At 36.1% G+C, this 24,532-nt stretch overlaps 1 long non-coding RNA gene across 1 annotated transcript; it reads left to right on the top strand.

Moving 5' to 3' along the window:
* The first annotated feature begins 3,276 nt into the window (after positions 1-3,276).
* LOC117273096 (uncharacterized) lies at positions 3,277-23,642 on the top strand. The gene is made up of 2 exons (XR_004503058.2): positions 3,277-4,026; positions 23,301-23,642. It is a non-coding gene; the product is annotated as an uncharacterized lncRNA (long non-coding RNA).
* Positions 23,643-24,532: the final 890 nt, after the last annotated feature.

The following is a 24,532-nucleotide window of genomic DNA, read 5'->3' on the forward strand; positions in this document are numbered from 1 at the left end:
GTGATATATTGTGATATTGATACGCATGCGGTGGTATAAGGTCTGGGTATTGAAACGCATGCGGTGAGATAAAGGTGACTTGATACGCGTGGCTATTAGGGGAGACTACTAGAAGTCATGCGGTATAATAAGTGTGGCTAAAAATGCGGGATGCTATTTCGGAAAAAATATTTTCTTTAAATAAATTGTGAAGGCTCCCACGGTGATATAAGGAAATGAGATATTGTGAATTTATTTATAATTTGGGACTACGAGGCGGTACCTCGGGAGTGCCCTTGTGGATATTGATTTATGGCCGCAATTGCCTTTGATTATTGTTTTGATTTTCTTAAAGTTGAAAAGAATTCTGTTTTGCTTCCACGAGGTATTAATTGCCATGATTTGGTGTAATTAAATGGTGACATACTACTTGATTCATTTCCATTGTCATTTTATCTTATTATATTGTTAAACATTTTACCATGTTATTATTTATTTTCCAGTAGAGCCTGACCTGACCTCGTCACTACTCTACCGAGGTTAGGCTTGGCACTTACTAGGTACCGCTGTGGTGTACTCATACTACGCTTCTTCACATCTTTTTGTGCAGATCCAGGTACATCTTATCAGACCAGGCATCAGTAAACTAGCTGTACGAGGAGATTTCGAGGTATATCTGCCAGCGTCCGCAGACTCCGGAGTCCCCGTCTATCTTACTATGTTGTCTTCATTATTTTCTTTAGACTCTGATGTATAGAGACATAGAGAATAAATTCTTAGAAGCTTGTAACTTATTTCTACCGGGTTTTGGGAGTTGAAATTGTTTGAATTGTAGTTTATTTATTTCAGACATCTATTATTATTCCGTATTGATATGCTTACCTAGTGTTAGATACCAGGTACCATCATAATTTCTTACGGAGAGAATTTGGGGCCGTGACAGTCTTCTGATTGCAGAATGTACGTGGCCTTTATATATTCTCTTGAGTAAGTTTTTAAGGACAGAAGAAGAATACTCTCAGGGATCTGGAAAGTATTGTTTAGCTTGGTAGAGTCCTTCCTTTGTAAACGATCAGTTGGCACAAACAAATGCCACAATACAGTCCTCTCGTGTTCGTACTTCAGTGAAATGAGTCCACTTGTTCTATTCACAACTCTATCATTTGTTTTTTTGTCACTTTTTGGATGTCTTTTGCTAATTTTAAATTTGAATGTTGGCTAATATGTGTAGATAAATGCTTGTATAATCTATATTTTTAGCAAGCGACTTCTTCATATATGCTCAACTAGTTAATTTGTTCGCGCTTCGCGCGATCTAAAAATATTAAAAAATTTACAAAATAATTAGCTGGGCAATAACTAATTCAGATACTATCTCTTTTCTATGAAAAAAAAAACACTCATAAACGCTATGCATTTGGGTTATTTAGAACATGTACTTTTGTATAATTTATAATAATTAATTATATGTTATAGATAAAGATTTTACAAGCTTATTTAAGTTTTATCTAACTAAGAAAGATTCAAGGAGTATAAACAGGAAGAAACATTACAATTCAATTAAATAAATTTGATATTCTAACTACTAAATGCCATACAATTAAACCATTTAAATCATTAGTAACTGTATTACTGAGAAGATGAAAATTTATATTAATGAAATACAAACATTTTGATTATCCCCACAAAAGGTCTTAGGAAACAAAATCGGGTTGAATTTGATAATGTCACCATGTGCAATAGCCACACCAGCAAGGCATATTCCTATTGCTCATCCTTCCTCACAACCAAAAGAAGATATCTTGAGGTTATTATCTCCTTATTGATATTAGGGTTAAAGTACTTTTGAACACGAGTCAATCGTCTTCATTTGCATCGAATCTCGAACTCTTAATTCAGATAAATTTAGTATTTTAGTTTTTTTCCTTCAACTAAAACCTTAGCTCCAAGATAAACTCTAATAATATGAGAATAAAATAAAAAATCCCAAATCTCAAATTAATCTGCATATGATATATTACAAAGAAAGGAGAGTTGAAATTTTACCTTAGCAGCCAAATATTCAAAACAAAACGATCAAATAAATCTGAGCACCTAATCTAACATGTCCATACTAACGATATTTTTTTAATGCCGAAAATTCTATCTATCGACAATTAGAGACCGACATTAACAAATAATTTTTTTTAAAAAAAATATTCAAAATTAACCGAATTCACTTTTTAAAATTAAGCATTCATCTAAAACAAAGGAGATAATATATGAAAGAAAGAAAGAAACTAAAATACCCAAAAAAGAAAAGAATTACCTTTGGGATGTAGAAGAAAAATAATTCAATCGTCCAGCATAATCATTGTGCACAAGTTACATTTTTCATGTCAGTCTCACAAAATTAAATCTTAGCGGTTAGTTATTCGTCTATATCTTAATTAATTAGTCCACGTTGCCTACAATATTCACTTGTCTTTCAATAGATTTACAAATGATAATGCAGAGTGCTGTTACTCAAGTACACCATTACTTTTCTAAAGGCAATTTGTTTTCTTCAAACTTTATATACTTTAAAAAGAGAGAAAACTAATAATTCTACTTTATTCTCACCGTTTGACAAAAAAAAAAGATATTTCTTGTGTATATGTCATAGCTTGGGTAGAAACCCACCTGAAAAGTCATTAACATTATTTATCACTTTACAAACCAGAATACTCCAAAAACATAATATAGAATGAGGCATACTTTTATCAGATTTAAATTTAACAAATTTAAATCTGAAATATGAAGTTATAAATTTATCGAGCACCATAAGGCACTGACATATATATTACCACCTTCGCTGCTTAGTAAATTTATTCGGACCAGATACAAACAATAGGTGATATATCACCTTGCTTCGAACGCAAATTTGACGCCTTTAGAAATAACATAAAACTTCTCAAACAATTACTTATGGGTATGAGATTGAAAGTTATTACCAATGCGATAAATGCAACAAAGAATCAAATTAAATGACAGTTGCTTGCCATGCGATATTTGTTTTGCGATTGGATCTAGCTATCATCTTCTTCCATCTTCCCCTCGAATTCTACTACGCTGTGAGCACCTAATTTTTTATCATACTTGTAATTTTTCAACACTTTTTAGTATGTAAATAATTTTAAGTTTAATCTACATATTTTAACCTTAACTTCATTTTTAGTAGGTTTTATTTAAGAAAATTAAAAATCACCAAAATTATATGTTCTTGATTTTGAAATATTCAGCTAGTATTTTTATTTTTACACTCTTAAAAAAAAATATATTAATTAAAGCAAGTGTCAATGAGTCATTTCTATGTGACAAGATTCTTCCTTATCTTTTGTAACAAACTCACATGCTCTCTCAAAAAATACACATACCCATACACACTTTTTTTTGGCCACCAATTAATCCTTATACCTAGACGTATATATTTTCCAATCACCCAACACACAAGAGATAGATCTGAAAATAGAAAATAGAGAGGAGGAGGAGGAGGAGCTAAAAAGGAGGGGCTGTGCAGAAAAGAGCGAGGGTGAGGCATTAGCTTCTGGGAATTTTGCCTTCTTGCTCATTCTTCTTCCTTAATCCAGCAGATCCACGCAAAACAGCCACGAAATTGTTCAAAAACCAAAAACAACAGACAGCCATCTTCTCCACCACCTCAAGCACCCTTAAAACACCTTGAAGCCTCCATCAAAACTAGCGAAAATCAGTCCCAGAAAGCACAGCAAAATCGAGCCAAAAACCAGCAAAAACAGAGCTTCGTTTCAACCACAAAATAGCTGGCTACTGTCTCTGTCCGACCCAGTTTGAAGTTTGTGGGGGTCCGTTTGAGCTTCACGGCGAGGTTTTGAGCTCCGGTCAGTTGGTCAAGTTCTTGTGTTTGTTCGACTTGGAAGCACAGATGTAATATTTAAAGCAAAATTTTTCAATATTAAAGCATACATGTTGGATGAAATTGAGGATAAGACCAAGACTTTGCGTGATTCTGCGAAATATACTGTTGGGGTTGATGCATCTGCTACCGATGTGAGTCTTGTCTTGCACTGTTTTATTTTTGCTTATTGTGAGCTTTTGTTTTTGGTGAATTTTTGCTTGTTTGAAATTAAGCCTTTGACACACATATGCGCCGACACACACACATATATTCTGCTTGGTATGGTTGTGGGTGAAGTTTGGCTCTACTTATTGCAAATTCGGCGCTATGCAATTCTCAGCTTCAACTGACCAATTTGATTCATGTTTACTGTTTGTGTTTATTTTTGCAACATATTGCTAATTATGGACCCCTCAAAATTTGAAAGGGAATCTAAAAGAAATGACAGGAGTTGTCAACGAACTATAGAGCCTAAATCACATACTACACGAATAAACAACTTAGAGAGTATATGGCTTAGTGCTAAAGTAGTATTCATGACAAATTGGTTAATTGCTCTAAAAGTGAAATTAAACAGTTGTCTTTTTAGGTGTTGTGAACATCCTTCTGTCTATGTAGTTTATGTTGGAAATTAAGTTGTTTTCCTTGGGGGCATTAAAATTGATACAATAGCTAATTTGTAATTTGTGACTTGCTAATAATAACTAAGTCACACTTTTTCCACAAATAATTTCATAAGTCACGACCTCACAACAATTTCAAACTTAGGAAAATGAACAACGCAACAACATCGTAGCTTGCTCTAGGCACGATTAATAATAAATCATCGTGATTATGGGTACGGTTCCCGTGGCATGGTCACGATACGTAAATCCCAACTCGAGTGTGTGTTTCACGTGACTCGACCTTACAACTTCAAATAATAATAAAAATAAATATATTGTAAATCGCGGGTGCGTTTCACGTGACGCGATTCACAATGTGTACAAAAATAATAAGTGCGCGACATCACGACTTATTTAAATAATCTCCATAAATATTAAAAAACGGTTAAAAGGAAAAAATGCACAATAGGTTCAAACATGTAATAAATCAGATAATTAGGCTAATTATTAATAGTTGAGCGACCGTGCTGAAACCACGAAACTCGGGAGTGTCTCACACCTTCTCTCGGGTTAACAGAATTCCTTACCCGATCTTCTGTGTTCGCGGACCATAAATAGAGTCAAATTTCTTCGATTTGGGATTTAAAATAAATCGGTGACTTGGGACACCATAAATTAATCCAAGTGGCGACTATGATAAATAAATAATCCCATTTCGATTAATGTCACTTTAATTGAAAAAACTCCCGTCATATCCCTTTTGGGAAAAAGGAGGTGTGACATACGCAAGAGCAAAATGAATTGTCTGTATTTTAGGACATGCAAAAGAAGTGAAAATATAGAAAGAATAGAACATGAACGGTTTCTGCAAAAAATGAAGGTCGTGTCTTTTCATCTTTCTTTATTGAATGTCTGTCAATTTAATTAATTAATTAAACGGTTGATATTTCTTTTACATGAAGCACCTTTTAAGAATTGACTTTTGATTTTTAATATAGCACATAAATAGAAAACAATAGGATAAATGTCAAAAATTTGAGATAAAAGATAAATGTGGTACTTGGCCAAATAGATATGCCATATCACCTTTCTTAGGCCCTACTTTATAGATATATAGATTGTTTCTCTACCTCAACAATCCTACCAGACTAATATATTTTCAAATTATCAATTTCATCAAGAGTTATTTGAAAGAGAATAGATAGATCATCTTACCAGTTGCAATTCGATCAATTACTGATCTTGTTTTTCTTTTCGTCCATATCTTGCCCTGTGAGTTCCAGACATAATACTCTGGAAATTCTTTTGTATAGGTATTGTCGTGCTTCAGTATCCCTTGAGCATGTCCGAAAATACTCAGTGAGCATGGTTAGCGTCGCATATTCCCACGCTATCACATTTTGCAAATTGTTCTTGCTCCAATAGCACACTAAGTATTGACATTTCATAGAAACTTGTATAGTTAGTTATTTCATCAAAAGTTTTAATTAACCTTGTTGGATATAAATATTTACCTGTTTGTTTATTCGGAAGATGTAGTTGAAGGTTAATGATAGGAGGTTGCATTTCACTGAGATTGAATTCATAAATTCTCCATAGTGCTTCTGGCGGAGACACCCAACGTGCATCTTGAAAATTTTGAATTTCATCAACGACTTTTTCATCATCATCTGATTCAATATAAACAACACACCTATCATAACCTTTATATATATACTTGTAGAGATATTTGATTGCTTTCACTCCAGAGCAAGACTCCACATTAATATGATAATTGCATCTAGTTAGTAAGTAAGGATTATATGGCACAACCCACTGATTATTCATTCTCATGCCACGAACATCTATGGTCTTTCCATGATTTCTTCTCTTATAAATAGAGCATCTATCCTTTCCTTGTATTGATTTATTATTGAATGGCCTAGGATAGTGATTCTTGCGCTGCCCATCCTTCATGCATGAATTTATTGGACGATGTTTTCCGCATGGACCATGCATCATATGCTTGACAACTAAGTCATGAAAGAGTGGATATTCTTTCTTTATCATGAAGTTCCGCAGTGTCACGACCCAAAATCTCACCACAGGCATCGTGATGACACTTAGTCTCTAAGACTAGGTAAGCCGATTACAAATTTCGAGCCATTTTGTTTAAATGTATAATTTAATACAAGTGTCGAATCCAAAAGCGAAAACAAATATAACAACCTCCCAAGACTGGTAATACTGAGTCACGAACTCTAACTGAATACATGCAATGATCTCAAGGATCGAATATATAATACTGTTCGAATAAGAGTTAATATTACAATAAAATGGAAAGACTCCAAGGGACTGCGATGACCAAGCAGCTCTACCTTGAATCCTTGCAATCAACTGTCACGACCCAAAATCTCACTCGTCGTGATGGCACCTATCTCAATACTATGCAAGCCAACAATCTCAATAAACCACATATCCTTTAAATTTGAAAACATAATGATTAAATTCAGCGGAAGAAATCTCACAAGTACAAATATAAATACTCCCAAAATCTGGTATCACTGAGTACATGAGCATCTAATCTGAATACAAGTCTGGAAAATACGGTCTATACTAGTCCGAGACCAAATACAGTAAACAATGAGATAGGAAAAGAGAGACAAGGTCTATGAAACACGACAACTATCTCTAAATCTCCGGAAAGTCAACTGTGCGAGAGAATCAATACCCGCGATGACCGGGAACACCTGGATCTGCACACGAAGTGCAGGGTGTAGTATGAGTACAACCAACTCAGTAAGTAATAATAAAAAATAAAGAACTGAAGATAGTGACGAGCTACACAGTTATAGTTCATTTTCAGTAATTCCAGCAAAGAATAAACATGCTTTCAAATCCGGTAGTTTAAGTCAAATCAATTTTATACACTTCAAGTTCATGTATAGAATCTTTCAGGAATTTCACAACAATAACAAATAGCAACTAAGTGCATCAACAAATGAAAAGTAAGCACAGACTCTCAGGACAACAATCACTCACTGGGATCCCAACCCTCAATACTCATACTCACTAGGTACCCGCGCTCACTGGGGGTGTACAGATTCTGGAGGGGTTCCTACAGCCCAAGCGCTACAATCCGCACGAACAACTCACGTGCTATAATATCCTGCACGGATAACTCACGTGCTGCACGGACAACTCACGTGCTATAATATCCATACCCCACCGACAGGCCCTCGGCCTCGCTCAGTCATCAACCTCTCTAGTCTCTCGAGCTATTGGAAATCACAAAGATCAGCCCAAACAAAGATAACATAGTGTATAAAAAAAATAAAGAAAGACTGAGGTATGATACACAGGTAAAATCATGACTGAGTACAAGACAACAATTAGCAAATAATTCACACGTCCGTCACCTAGCATGTGCGTCACCTCCAAAATAATCACATGATACAAAATCCGAGGTTTCATACCCTCAGGACTAGATTTAAAACTGTTACTTACCTCAAAACGTGAAATTCTTTATTCTGCTATGCCTTTGCCTCGCAAATCGGCCTCCAAATGCCTCGAATCTAGTCACAAATAATTCGTTTCAGTCAATAAAATCTATTGGATTTAATTCCATATGAAAATATATTTTTTCCATAAAAATTCGAAATTACACTCCAAAAATCGCTAGTGGGGCCCACGTCTCTGAATCTGACGAAACTCACAAAATTCGACGACTCATCCAATTACAAGTTCAACCATACTAATTTCACTCAAATCCGACTCCGAATCGGTGTTCAAATCTTGAAAATTTATTTTATGAAATTGTAGAAATTTTCTCCGATTTCTCTTGAAAAATTGATAATCTAACGCTGAAAACGAAGATTAATTCGTGGAATATAATCACAAGGGAGTCAAGAATACTTACTCTAAGTTATGTGAAAAACTCCCTCTCCAAAATCGCCCAAATCGTGCTCCAAAATCCGAAAATGGTGAAAACTATCAAACCCTCGAACTTAAAGGGTTCTGTCCAGTTAATCCGCACCTGCGTACAAGAGGTCGCATCTGCGACCTTCGCTTCTGCGGGAAAAATCTCGCTTCTGCGAGAACAACTTAGCCAACTATGATCGCTTCTGCAATGCCTAGGACCGCACTTGCGGTCGCACTTCTGCACTCAATGGTCCGCACCTGCGGGCTCGTAGATGCGGTTAACTCCCTCGCACCTGCGCTTTTCCCAGGCCAGCCCAGCTTCGCTTCTGCATAAAATGAGTCGCATCTGTGGCACCGTTTCTTCTAAGTACGAATTTGATTCGTTAACCATCCGAAATTCACCCGAGCCCCTCGGGACCCCGTCCGAACATACCAACAAGTTCCATAACATAACACGGATATACTCGGGGCCTCAAATCATATCAAACAATATCCAAATGACGAATCGCACCTCAAAACAAAATCTATGAACTTTGAACTTTCAAATTTTATATCTTGTGCCGAGACACATCAAATCAATCCAGAATGACTTCAAAATTTTTACACAAGTCATAAATCACATAATGAAGCTATTCAAATTTCCAGAATCGTATTTCGACCCCGATATCAAAAAGTCAACTCCCCGGTCAAACTTTCCAAAAATTCGACCTTCGCCATTTCAAGCCTAATTTCACTACGGACCTCAAAATAATATTCCGGATACGCTCCTAAGTCCAAAATCACCATACGGAGCTATTGAAATCATCAAAATTTGAATCCGAGGTCATTTTCACATAAGTCCATATCTAGTCAACTTTTCCAACTTAAGTTTTTAATTCTGAGACTAAGTGTCTCATTTCACTCCGAATTCCTTCCGGACCCGTACCAACTAACTCGGTAAGTCATAAAACAACTGTGAAGCATAAATTGAGCAGTAAATGGGGGAACGGGACTGTAACACTCAAAATGACCGGTCGGGTCGTTACATTCTCCCGCACTTAAACATACGTTCGTCTTCGAACGTGCCAAAAGTTGCTCTTAACCTTCAAATATCTATTCCACTTTACCACGCACATACCCGGGGTGATCTCACGTCACCTTATTCTATATAGGCATGATCGTACAACATAACTGAAAATCATTAATTTAACCTTAGCCCAAAAATCTTGGAGCCAAATTTATAACATCGAGAATTCTTTTCAAGACCCGAATCTCATATATATGCACTGTATAAGCGTGAACAAGTTGTATCCAGCCATAACCATAATCCCAGCATAATCGCATAACATACTACAGAACTCGCATACTCGTAGCACCATTTCTGATCACAGTAACTACTCAAAACCAACCAAGTACTAGTATAAAACCCCGCATTCAACAAAATCTAATTCCAAAACCTTCGTACACTGCCAATGATGAAAGAAACAATCAAAAACTTATAACCACTCATCAGATCAACTAGCCATGGAGCTCTCTCGCCCCAACTAGAACCATAATCCTCTCCTAAGCAGACTTTCAATTTTATCCTCCCGAATATATCATAATCAAGTATGTTATTACCCATTCTAGGTCCAATGACCTTATATTATTAAACACAACTATCCCACAGACACGCCACATCAATATAACTCAAGCCACAACTGCACAATCCGTGTACCCAAATATGGGAGATGTCTCAAGGAAGAGAACCGTATTGCAAGTTCAACAAGCACCACCTACACCGCAATGTTACAACCAACTCCTCAAATTTCGTGAAGACGATAACCGTAGGCGTATGTGCACAATTGTAGAGGAAGGAAATTAATGAATCAGATAAATTATCATAGAAATAAAATTCCCACACACTGCACGGACAACTCACATGCCAATAATATGAATCGCCTGGCATGGTCACAGGCCTCCAGTCCCAGCATATCATACAGGGAAAATTAAACAAGTACACTTGTATATGATAATGAAATAAGATTCTCGTGCTCCTGGACTGGTATAAATAGCACGCCATAGTGTAAGCATGTGCAAAGTCTGCTATCACACTTCAAATCGGCAAGTTAACGCGGAAATAGTAACTACCCCGTTTATTTAGGGGAATTAGCCTCTTTGTAAGCTCAAATGTAGCCCATATAGTTCTCAATAAAGGTACGAACACGAGAAACGTTGTAACTTTACGCTTAACAGTCAACTCTAGGCATATCACAGCTTAAGCATTCTTTCGAGTATGAATACTTGCCCCGATGCCCGCACATTGGCTCAAACTTCACATATATGCACACTTATAGCGCGTAGCTATCACAAATAATTAACACAACTAGTGCCTCCACTGAGATAAAATAAAATACTCACCTCAAACAGGCCGCAAGCCGAAAGAATATACTTCTGAGAACTCCCAGTCTCCAAATTCATCAAACACATGAATCATCGTAACTGATCCCAACTCCAGCACTAGAATGACTAACACATCTTCCATTCACGATCTTCCCATAAGGAATACTTTTATAATTCTTCCGTGCCACATAGCAATAATTTGAATATCAACAATCTATCAACTAGGTGAGTATTGCAATACCAATGAACATCCGTAAGTCAAAACACAATGCGCCTTTTGAAATGCGCACCATTCTCAGGGATTACTGAGTAGTTATAACATTCATCTAATTATCTGAAATTGACCATTCTGTCCAAAATTCGTGATCTTCCTTTCAAGAATGAACTGCCATCTTGTACCTGCAAATCTTAATCCTGCACAACACACCACATCTATCACGTCATCATGTGACAAGCACAATAATTTCATTATCAACTTTGAGTCACCAGTAATTTACCTACCCGGTTAGTTAGAAACCTTCCTCTTTCTCCCAAACATGAGGAAATCACAATACACAACATGTTCCTCACGCCGGTAAGACATATCCGGCTCAAACTATGGTAGAAACTATCAAGAACACTTTGAAATCCATTTGCACACAACCAAGATATCAGAACTAAATTCCTCTGACTCGACCAAGTCACGCAGGTCACCAACCCAAGAATATTTCCACTAAAACATTCGTAGAGCCTCAACACATATGATCATACCACTACCAAACATGGTCCAGCCTACTACCAGTCGTCCTATTTTCTCCGAGTTTCTTCTGAACCAACCTCAATTTGAAACTTCTCCTTGTCAGAACTCCACGATCCTTACCCAACGCAAGACATCCTAACATACAACTACACTGCCCTAAGGCCCATAAGCCAATGTATTCTTCTTAAGCACCTCCATAAATACCACAACCGTAACACTCACTATGAAAATACCTTATGCAAATTTAAAATTGTTCCTCTTTCCTTTCTTATACTGAAATGTAGAATCCATAGTCATACAAAATTACCGCAAGTCCCGACACCTTCAAATGAAAATCTCAAATTTTATCCATGCACAAGTCCGAAAATATTCTCAATTGCTATATATAATTCTCAAACCCATTAGAATTTTCTCGGGAGTCACCTACTTTACTCCAATCTAAATTGCACTGGCCAAACGGGTCGAAAGGCACAAGCCCCATTAGCACAACAACCCCCTAAGAAGTAACCCTGCCTTAACACCAGCAATCAAATTCATACTTCGTGAGCACTACATTCTTAAAAATAACAATTTAATCATTCCACGATTTTCGTATTTTTATAAAGTGCCATATAACCCGTATTCAGGAATTTCCTTACTCGATTCATCCTCGATCTCCATCTCTACAAGTCATAACTTATCCACAAGTATGTTTCCGACCAACTAAAATTTTAACACATAACCATGAAATTAAATTATCAATAGCAGGCTCCCCCACTTAGCTTTCAGCTGCAATTATATAAACTTAGAACCCGCAAGGATTTCTCCTTCTCAATTACCATGATCTCGCACCGTTAACCCGCCAAACTTCTCGAAGTCTTTTGTTAAGCTTTTCATGAACATTCTGAATCACCAGCTACAGTCACACACCCGACCTCTTACCGGGTAGCAAGTAATATTCCTCGCAGAAGCTTCATCAATATCACACCACCGCTAACTGCTCGCAGGAGATAACCCACCTGTGGAATTCCTTACCGACATATTCTAAAGACGCTGCACTGGGTGCAACGACCACGTAATCAGTAAATTCTCCTGAGTTCATGCTCGCCCAACATTTGTATAAGTCTTCACTTTCCCTATGGACATTAACTAAAATTTCAACAATACCTTCCGAACACAAGTCATATTACGCCTGAAACGATAATCAGATCTTCACATCCCTCTTTATTTCAAACAACTCCTTTCTGTCGTATTCAATCTTTCTTTGTACAGCAACCATTACTCGAAATAAAGTCCGTAGGCCAAATCATATTCTATCACGATTCCAAATCGTTCTACACTTCCTCAAGGCGCGTGACTACCCTACCACAGAATTCATATGCTAATCTGCCACTCTTACTTCGGTTAAATCATCTCCTTTAAGCAACTTATCAACCTCTACTTCTCCTACTTGATATGCTAGTACTTCAACCACCGCGAAACACTTCCCGTCATGTCTTTCCTCATACTTTGCTGCCCGACTGTTGCATCAAATCCAAATGCATCTCTATCGCACCTGAACCAATAGAATGATACTGACTATAAGCCTCTTCGAAGATAATCTTTCTTAAGCCATCAACATTAGAAATACCCATCCACAACCATAATTACTATATAATCACTTACTCTTCTTGAGTCCAAACTCATTGACAAGACATGAGAATTTAATTTGCCCCACAATTTAACAACGTGAAAGATCCTTCAATACACTCACAACTCGATACTATACGTCAAATCGAGTCAGAATTCAGGTACCCAATAGAAAACTCTTGAGTCATAAGCAAACTTTATTCTTCACATTAAACCCATCCGAACATATCCCGCAGTCACATCATTCTTATCATATAGCCATTCAATTGCTCATCGAGACATAAATTCTACTCATGGGGACATTACCGGATATAGGGGTCCAAATGTATAGGTTCTCACAATCGAAACTACCGAGCCTAAGCTACGGTCTAGCCCCGGCCTCAAGCCCTCCAGACTGGCCCATCAACAAAACACATAATACTCATCTCGAACCTCGTTCATGGAATCACAAGCCAGCAATACACAACTGATACCGAGAGCTCACATGTGCGCACGAATGCGTGGAAGGAATTCAAATAGTTATGTTTCAAGTTGAATCAATTTCGCACAATAGAATTCAAGAAAGTGAAATTTTCCTAAGGGTTCAACAACCTCTCGAAGATAAGTACAGACGTCTCCGTACCAATGTGCAAAACTTAACTAAACCTTCTCATGACTCGTGAGACCTATGTAACCTAGAGCTTTGATACCAACTTGTCACGACCCAAAATCTCACCCGTCGTGATGGCGCCTATCTCAATACTAGGCAAGCTAACAATCTCAATAAACCACATATCCTTTAAATTTGAAAACATAATGATTAAATTAAGTAGAAGAAATCTCACAAGTACAAATATAAATACTCCCAAAACCCGGTGTCACTGAGTACATGAGCATCTAATCTGAATACAAGTCTGGAAAATACTGTCTATAATAGTCCGAGACCAAATACAGTAAACAAGGAGATAGGGAAGGAGAGACAAGGTCTGCGAAATACGACAGCTACCTCTAAATCTCTAAAAAGTCAACTGCGCGAGAGAATCAATACCCGCTATGATCGGGAACACCTGGATCTGCACACGAAGTGCAGGGTGTAGTATGAGTACAACCAACTCAGTAAGTAACAATAATAAATAAAGAACTGAAGATAGTGACGAGCTACACAGTTATAGTTCATTTTCAGTAATTCCAGCAAACAATAGACATGCCTTCAAATCCGGCAGTTTAAGTCAAATCAATTTTATACACTTCAAGTTCATGTAATCCGGATATAGAATCTTTCAGGAATTTCACAACAATAACAGATAACAACTAAGTGCATCAACAAATGACAAGTAAGTACAGCCTCTCAAGACAACAATCATCATTGGGCTCCCAACCCTCAACAATCACACTCAATGGGTACCCGCGCCCACTGGGGTGTACAGACTCCGGAGAGGCTCCTACAGCCCAAGCGCTACAATTCGCACGGACAACTCACGTGTTGCACGGACAACTCACGTGCTATAATATCCATACCTGATTGACAGGCCCTCGGCCTCACTCAGTCATCAACCTCTCTAGTCTCTCAGGCTCTCGGAAATCACAAAGATCAGCCCAAACAAAGATAACATAGTGTATCAAAAAAATCAAGAAAGACTGAGGTATGATACGTAGGTAAAATCATGACTGAGTACAAGACATCAGTTAGTAAATAATTCAACAAGTACGCGACCTCTGCGGGTCCCAACAGTACTATCATATAGCCTAAGCATGATTTACAGTAAAATTTCTTTAACACATAGAGAGCATATAGCTAACAACAAGTTATTCAACTTTACAGTTTCACGGGACGTACCAAGTCACAATCCCCTTGGTGCATGCCCACATGCCCGTCACCTAGCATGTGCGTCACCTCCAAAATAATCACATGATATAAAATCCGAGGTTTCATACCCTCAGGACCAGATTTAAAACTGTCACTTACCTCAAAACGTAAAATTCTTTACTCTGCTATGCCTTTGCCTCGCAAATCGACCTCTGAATGCCTCGAATCTAGTCACAAATAATTCGTTTCAGTCAATAAAATTTATTGAAATTAATTCCATATGAAAATACAATGTTTCCATAAAAATCCGAAATTACACTCCAAATATCGCCCGTGGGGCCCACGTCTCGGAATCCGATGAAACTCACAAAATCCGATAACTCATATAATTACAAGTCTAACCATACTAATTTCACTCAAATCCGACTCCGAATCAGTGTTCAAATCACAAAAATCTATTTTATGAAATTGTAGAAATTTCCTCCGATTTCTCTTGAAAAATCAATACTCTAACGCTGAAAACGAAGATTAATTCGTGGAATATAATCACAAGGGAGTCAAGAACACTTACCCCAAGTTGTGTGGAAAGATTTCTCTCCAAAATCGCCAAAATCGTGCTCCAAAATCCGAAAATGGTGAAAAATCACGAACCCTCGAACGTAAAGGGTTCTGTCCAGTCAATCCGCACCTGCGGATAAGAGGTCGCATCTGCGGGAAAAATCTCGCTTCTGCGAGAATAGCTTGGCCAACCATGATCGCTTCTGCGATGCCTAGGACCGCACCTGCGGTCGCGCTTCTACGCTCAATGGTCCGCACCTACGGAGTTGCCTCTCCCTCAACTCCGCATCAGCGGAGCCTCGCTCGCACATGCGGGCTCGCATATGCGGTTAACTCCCTCGCACATGTGCTTTGCCCAGGCCAGTCTAGCTCCGCTTCTGCGTAAAATGAGCCGCATATACGGCACCGCACCTGTGGCCAATTCCTCGCAGGTGCGATCACACCAGAAGGCAGAAATTTTCCAGATTTCTTCTAAGTCCGAATTTGATTCGTTAACCATCCGAAACTCACCCGAGCCCCTCGAGACCGAGTCCGAAGATACCAACAAGTTCCATAACATAACACATACCTACTCGAGGTCTCAAATCATATCAAACAATATCAAAACGACGAATCGCACCTCAAATCAAAATCTATGAACTTTAAACTTTCAAATTCTATATCTTGTGCCGAAACACATCAAATCAATCCGGAATGACTTCAAATTTTGCACACAAGTCATAAATCACATAACGAAGCTATTCAAATTTACAGAATCGGATTTCGACCCCGATATCAAAAAGTTAACTCCCCGGTCAAACTTTCCAAAAATTCGACCTTCGCCATTTCAAGCCTAATTCCACTACGGACCTCCAAATAATATTTCGGACACGCTCCTAAGTCCAAAATCACCATACAGAGCTATTGGAATCATCAAAATTCGAATCCGAGGTCATTTTCATATAAGTCCATATCCAGTCAACTTTTCCAACTTAAGTTTTCAACTTTGAGACTAAGTGTCTCATTTCACTCCGAATTCCTTCCGATCCCGTGCCAACTAACCCGGTAGGTCATAAAATAACTGTGAAGCATAAATTGAGCAGTAAATGAGGGAATAGGGCTGTAATACTCAAAACAACCAGTCGGGTCGTTACATCAACGCACTAACTCTGTCCGAGTCTAATATCTCCGATACCTGGCTCTGCACAAAAATGTACAGAAGTGTAGTATGAGTACATCACAGTCGGTACCCATTAAGTATCAAGACTAACCTCGGTGGAGTAGAGACGAGGTACAGTCAAGATACTCACTAGTATAATAACCTGTGCAATATAGTATACAAAATAATAGAAAGCAAATAGCAGTGATAGCAACAATAATCAACTAGTGATGTAAACATCACGATGGCAAACATATCATAATTATTGCTCAAACGAATAAAGAACACAAGTACAACTAATTAAACAAGTCCTTCAAATATAAATCTTTCACATATAATTCTTTCAAATAAATACCTTCCGAATATATATTTTCTTTCAAATAAATATCTTTCAAATATAAAATTATTTCAAATAAAAATCTTTAGAATATAATTTTTTCAAATAAAAGTCACTCTGTGACACTTCATTTTATAATTATAAAACACTTGTCTGTCACACCTCTTTTTTTTCACGCAACCCTTATTACGAGGTTGAGTTAGAAGAGTTTTTCCAATTGAAGTGACGTTTTGAGAAGGGATTATTTATTATTTGGAGTCGCCACTTGAAATTGAGTTTTGATGTTCCAAGTCACCTTTTATCTTGAATCCCTTATCAAAAGGAAGGTTTGACTCCTAATTTATGGTATACGAAAATAGAAGACTGAGTAAAGAATTCTGTTGACCGAGGGGAAGGTGTAAGGCACCCCTCGAGTCCCGTGGTTCTAGCATGATCGCTTTATTGACTAATGTAAGGCTTAAATCAATTTTTGGCTATTCTTGTATTTTTATTGGTTGTAGCTTGTCTATTACCACTTCGCTTAATTTATTATATTTTATTAATTATTTGGACCCAGATGCGATACGCACACAAGGTATTTCTTTGAAGTTAGATGTTAAACTAAGGTACGGAATGTACACATGGTCAAAACATAATTATTTTAAATTTTAAAAGAATCAAGACGCAAGAATGAGCACATGATCCTCCAATTTAAATCTTAAAAGGCCTAAACTCCATTTACTATCATAACAACTTAATTACTCTAATGCTATTCTTGACTATATCCAAAGATCCACACAGCAACCCATTTATTTAGCAAATTTGAGTCTTGACCCGAACCACTGTAACATTATGTGAAAGAGTTCATGCGCCTAATGACATCCTTTGTAACAAACGGATATTCATTATCTCATCTAAAATTATTTCCTTCTATTCCAATTACTAAATAAGTTATAGAGCAATATTCTATCCCAAACACATTAAATTAAATAGTTCCAATTTATTTTTAAGCAAATATCACAACCTAAAATACATGAAACTGAAAACTTCATAAAAACAGATAAATTATTCACAATGGCTACAAAAGGCATGATTAACACAAAGACATGAAAATGTTAAAGAATTTTAAAGAAAATACTTTTTCCATAATGTTTATCCAACAAATAAAATAGTGTAAATACAAATGGTAACATTGAAAAATGGACAAAACTTAGCAGTGGCAGAAATCACTCGGCACATAATTTTTTTTATTTTTTTATTTTTTTATTTCAGTTTTCCATTTAACCTAAGGCCTACTCTATCAAATGGCTTGTGTATGTTTCATAGTAAACTCAACTTGTACTTATTTCATTGAACATCATAAACAGAAACTTAACCAACCATCTAAATCAGTAAACTTCCCTAAAATTCTTATTTAGATATTACAATAAAATAATACTTTATCTCCTAACAAGAGAAATATGTAATCCAGAACAATGAATTAATCACTTATTAGAGAAAAATTAAGGCATCTTCATGCTTAAAAACAAACAATAATATGAAACCAAATTACTCATTTAAACATTGACAAAAGTGTAATATTAATATAGAATAAAGTAAAGAACAAGGAAAAGAACCTTTATTGACAAAGTGAAAGAAAACAGAATCTTCCGAGCAAACAGAGTTTCAACCGAAAAATTACTAAACCACGACCAAAGAACTCCGATGGACGACCTCGACTCGCCGATGATTGATGAGGAGTAAGGATGATGAAGTATCTATCGGATTTTCTTCTTTTTCGGTGTTGCGGCTGTGTCTTTTTAGCTTTTACTAGCTGCCAGTTTTTTTATTTTTCAAAAAACAATTCCTCTCCTCTCCCTTTTTTTAATGTGAGGAAAATGATCTTTTATAACAATGTTGGTTGGATGGTTGGCTTGATTATGTACGTGAGAATAGGATATGAAGGTTAGAGTTAGTGGTTTTAGGGATAAGGAGTAGTGGAGGGGATCATGGGGTAATAGAGGGAAGAGGACGTGAGGAGTGCTGAGGAAAAGTGGGAGTTTTGCAAAATTGGGGTAGTTAGCTAAATTAAAAATTTGATTTTTTGTCTCTTTTGGCGTTAACTTCACTTCATTTTTTTTTTTATTATTATTTTTTTTATTTTAGAAAATAAATTAAATATATAGATAAGAAGATTAACCAACATTTCTTACAATATAGGAAAACTAAATATTTACATGTTCTTTAAATGATACTAAGAAAAATATCATAACTTATTAAAATTTTAATTAAAAGAAACCATATATATATATATATATATATATATATATAGAAAAATATCATAACTTATTAAAATTTTAATTAAAAGAAACTATATATATATATATATATATATATATATATATATATATATATATATATATATATATATATATATATATATATATATATATATATATATATATATATATATATTATTTTTTTTTTTTAAGAAATAAAATTTATACTCTAAGAATGTGACTATTTTCGTAGGTTTTTTTTATAAAAAATAAAGCCTATTAGACCTAAAAGAGATATTTACAATAAAATAGTATAGAATTTGGGTGTGGTCAAAAATTAGTTGTTCACAGTGTCTCAGCCCACTTTCATATTTTTTGTAATACGGGTCTCAACCCACTTTCATATTTTTATAACATGGGTCTCCACCCACTTTCACATTTTCACGACACCTCGTACCCATATTTCTATCAACACCGCACGGACTACTCACGTGCCAATAATAAAAATTATCATATTTTCCCGGCACCTCGTGCCCATATTTCTTTCATAACCGCACGGACAACTCACGTGCCAATAATAAATATCAACATATTTTTCCGATACCTCATGCCCACATTTCTTTCATAAATCAGTCTATTATCAAGTTTATCAAAACAACAAGGCAAGTTGCACACGAGAAAAAAATAAACAGCAGGAAAATCACAATATCATGTAGAAACAATCACCAGCACAATAATCCCACATCATTACGTATCATCTCTAACAATAGCCATCATTATTCCTCCTATAGCCACCGTATCACTCCATAATAATAGCCACCTTTATCCCTCCGCCGTGACAATATCAATAGCCACCCTTATCGCTCCACCCAGATAATATCTCAACACACATAACTACAGTGAAATGCCACTCTTATACCCACATAATGTCAACAGTGGAATGCCACCCTTATGTCCTCATAATAATAACTCAAACCACACAATAATTTACACGGAATATCATCACAACAACACGATACAACAAATTCATATCACAATTTGCCTATAGGCCACAACCAACTCCAAAGATACAACTAATTAATTAATTTCACAGTAAATAGACTAAGGCTCTATACAACGTATATGAACCTCATAACAACAACAAAGATGGAAAAGTATCTCAGCATAGGATAACGCCTTCTTTAATCTAAAGTTTTGATAAATATATTAATGCCTCTTTTCAAATTCAATTAATAATTATTTGCAGATAAGGAATCCATAATGAAATTAACTCCAAGGAATATCAAATCAACAAACACACGAAATTCATATAAAAATCCAAGTGGCAATCACCCCAAATTATCATATAAAATACATACTCGACAAACATGGAATGAGACATGACAAATCAAGGATTTACTAAGTTCTAACAATTTTTTTCAATTTAATACACAAGGGTGTGTACAAAATTTCACTAATATAATTTACACATATAAACCAAGTACGTACTCGTCACCTCACGTACGTGTTTTTCAATTTCACAATTTTTACATAAAACTCAATGCCTAAGGGGTAATTCCCCCACTTAAGGTTAGGTAAGATACTTACCATTTTGAAATTAGGACGATATTCCAAAATAGCATTCTTGCTTGAATTGACCTCCGGATAGATCAAATTTAGCCAAGTTAATTGTATAACTTCATTAAAATTCATCGGAAATAATTCTGGATAATAAAACATCGACTTGAAATTTTACATTAAAAAGTCAACCAAAAGTAAATGCGGGGGCCCGACTCTCAGAATCCGATAGAATTTTCATGAAATCTGAACACCCATTCCGATACGAGTTCAACCATACCAATTTTATCAAATTCTGATAACGAATCGACCTCAAAATCCTGAATTTAAGGTATAGAAAATTTCTACCATTTTCAACCCAATTCACTAATTTCATGATAAAAACAACAGTAGATTCATGCATTTTAACCAAAATCTAATTAGGAATTCTTACCCCCAATATTTTCCTTGAAACACTCTCGAATAATCGCCTCACCCGAGCTTTCTTCGTCCAAAAATGAAAGAATGAGACGAAGTCTGATTGACTTTATTCTGCTGCCCAAGGGTTTGTTCTTCGCGTTCGCGACCCTCCCCTCGCGTTCGCGATGAACAAATTCTTCAACAGCTATTTCCAAACTCTTCTCACACAACCTATAGTATAATGGTCATAACGCTTTGTACAAAATTCCAAATGACAAATGATTTAACTTTTTGAAAATTAGACATCAAGGGCTTATGTTTTGCTCATCTCCCAATTCTTTATAGATTTCAAGATATAACCTTCCAAAGTTAGCTCTATGCAACAAACATTTCTTCTTTGCGATTTCCAAACTCTTTCCAGACAGTCTGTAGTGTATCCACCATAATATTTTGTACACAACTTCATATGCCAAACGGTTTGCTTTTATGCCAACTAGACACTAAGGGTTACAACTTTCATTTTTTGATCATCTCCAAATTCCTTATAGATTGCAAGATATAAGCTTCCGAAGTCTGGTGACGAACAACAGAAATTCCTTCTTCGCGAATGCAAAGAACAAATTCCTAGAAGCCAAATCCTTCTTCGCGAATGCGAAAAACAACACCAGACATCAGAAAATCAACATCCAAAGTAGCCCGAAACACACTCGAAACACACCCGAGACCCCAATCAAATATACCAACAAGTCCTAAAACACAATACGAACTTAGTCGAGGCCTCAAATCACATCAAACAATACTGAAACTATTAATCGCACATCGAATCAAACTTAGGAATTTATGAAATTTTCAAATTCTATAACTTGTGCCGAAACATATCAAATCAATCTGGAATGACTTCAAATTTTGCACACAAGACAAAAATGACATAATGGAGCTGTTCCGATTTTCGGAATCGAATTTCGACCCCGATATCAATAAAGTCAACTCCCGGTCAAACTTTCTAAAAGTTCTCCATTTTCCAACTTTCGCCAAAATGCATCGAATTGACCTACAGACTTCCAAATCTAATTCCGGACATACGCCTAAGTCCGAAATCACCATACAAAGCTATTGACATCATCAAAATTCCATTCCGGAGTCGTTTGCTCAAAAGTCAAATTACGGTCAAACTCTTTTTCATTTAAGCTTCAAAATGAGAATTGCTCTTTCAATTTAATTCCAAACCTTCCGAGAAACCAAACTCGACCGCACACGCAAGTCATAACACATATTATAAAATTTTTCGGGAATTTGTGTCGCTGAACGAAACGTTAATTCTTAAAACGACAAGTCGGGTCGTTACACGCAGAAATAAACTTGTCATATTGGTCTGCTGATGTTATCTTGTACCCTTGTTCAAGTATTATCAAAAGGTGTATGCGTGGTAGGCCTCTTTTTTGGAATTCAACCACGAAGACATGTGCTTCAACATGACCAAATATTTTTTTCTTGAAAATCTGATCTTTTAAATCCTGCAATTTGGCCCTAAAAACTCTAGTCACCGAGTCAGGTCTATCTGGCGAAAGTTGTCTTTCGCACAGCTTTTCCTGGATATCCACTCACTCGGGATTACATGTCATTGTGATAAACATATATGGTTTTCCAAAATGTTGAACCAAAGCCATTGCATCCATATACCTACGGCGCATATCTCTAGGGCCTCCGATGAATGATGCCAGAAGTACTACTCTTTGGCCAACTTTATCTCCTCTATATTCTCTAGCCATGATACTATCAACTATACCTTGCAATATTTCCCTTCTAAGTAGTACTTGCTCTAATCTAAAATATTCAAGTCTTGTTATTTCTAACTTGATGTACATGTCAACCACAAATTGCTGCAATAATCGTCCGCACAATAGTCGTATTGTCTTTTCTCCTTTGCGTATTTGTAATTTGTAGCAATAGTACTCTCTACGAGACACACATGATTTAGATTCATGACGTACACCTACAAGAAAAATTAATATATATTGATGTAGGTAATATTCAAATAAGAAAAGTAAGGTGATATGTAATTTTATTGCAAACTTTACCTTGCTCCTCTTTGTCAAACACATCATCAGCGGACATGAATGTTGTTTGCATTTGCAACTTCAGATGTACTTTGCACCTCTTTTTGATTTATATTTGTGTTATTGTGATTTCCTTGGTGCCAGCCTACTTCTCCATTTGGAAAAAGCAGAGGATACTGAAGTGGGTCATAGCAACCATAATAATGTTTTACTCTATGTTTGTTGCCGGAATGCTCATGAACGATAATCTCTCTAACGAATGGTACATTTGGATTGTTTCCATCTATCCAAGTTGCAGCAATTTTTTATCTACTGATGGTTTGTTGTAGACACATTGATATAGTGTAGCATTGGTAGCAATTCGAATATGTACATCTTGGAAGCAAAAGAATTGTGCATAAGGATTTCCATTCATTAGCTACGTAATTTTTGTCACAACTTCCTCAGATAAGTTGGCTTCTTGCAGTTTTGAAATCCGATTGCATAACTCATTGTCTGTGTCAAAAAATTATAACTGAAAATAACATGGGTTATCCTCACGTTGAAGCAATGACGGAAAAATCGTGATAAATTTGACCTTATGCCTTAAAGGTGTAAACTTTGTCAAGTGTAACACCAAAATACGTAAATACAAATATACTATTATATGCATTAATGTTTCGGCGGAACTCTTTTGCTTCTTCTGACTCGTCAACAAGTAACTCGTATAATTGTATTGGAACTTCAGTATTTACCAATCTTACTGATCCCTCTCCACAAAAAAATGTTGGAGTTTCATGCTAAAATCTCATAGCGTGACAATGAATGCAATCGGGAACATTTTCTAACTTCTGAGTACATGATGTAGATGGTTTACAAACAATTTCACCTATATTTATGTAACCAAATGTTATAAATAATAGAAGGTAATAATTCAAACACAAATAAAATGTAAGTGATTTTGCTGGGTAATTTTGGTACTGCATATTACCTTCAATTTCACACTCTTTTGATAGAGCCTTCAAAAACCAATTTATTCTGCGTTGCTTCTTCGGTCTTCTTTCTTCAATATCAATATCTTCTATTGATTGAGTCAAGATTTCCCAAAAAGTTAAAATAGGAAGAAGCATATTTTAGATCCAAAGTAAATCCTACTAATTATATTTAAGAAAATAGACGACATGGGAAGGTTTAATTTAAAAAAAAAAAATCAAGGTCCGTCTCTACACTCTTACATAACATGTTAAATATATAACATGTTCATTACCACATAAGTTCTATAGGTATAAATTTGGTACCGTCTCTGCACTCTTGGAAATTGTTCATAAGTAAGGACGAAAAAGAACATTTGTTGTGCTTGTATTTACCAAAGCAAAATTTCTTCTTCCTTTATCATT

Source organism: Nicotiana tomentosiformis, chromosome 4, assembly GCF_000390325.3.
Source record: "Nicotiana tomentosiformis chromosome 4, ASM39032v3, whole genome shotgun sequence".
In the NCBI taxonomy this organism is placed as follows: Eukaryota; Viridiplantae; Streptophyta; class Magnoliopsida; order Solanales; family Solanaceae; genus Nicotiana; species Nicotiana tomentosiformis.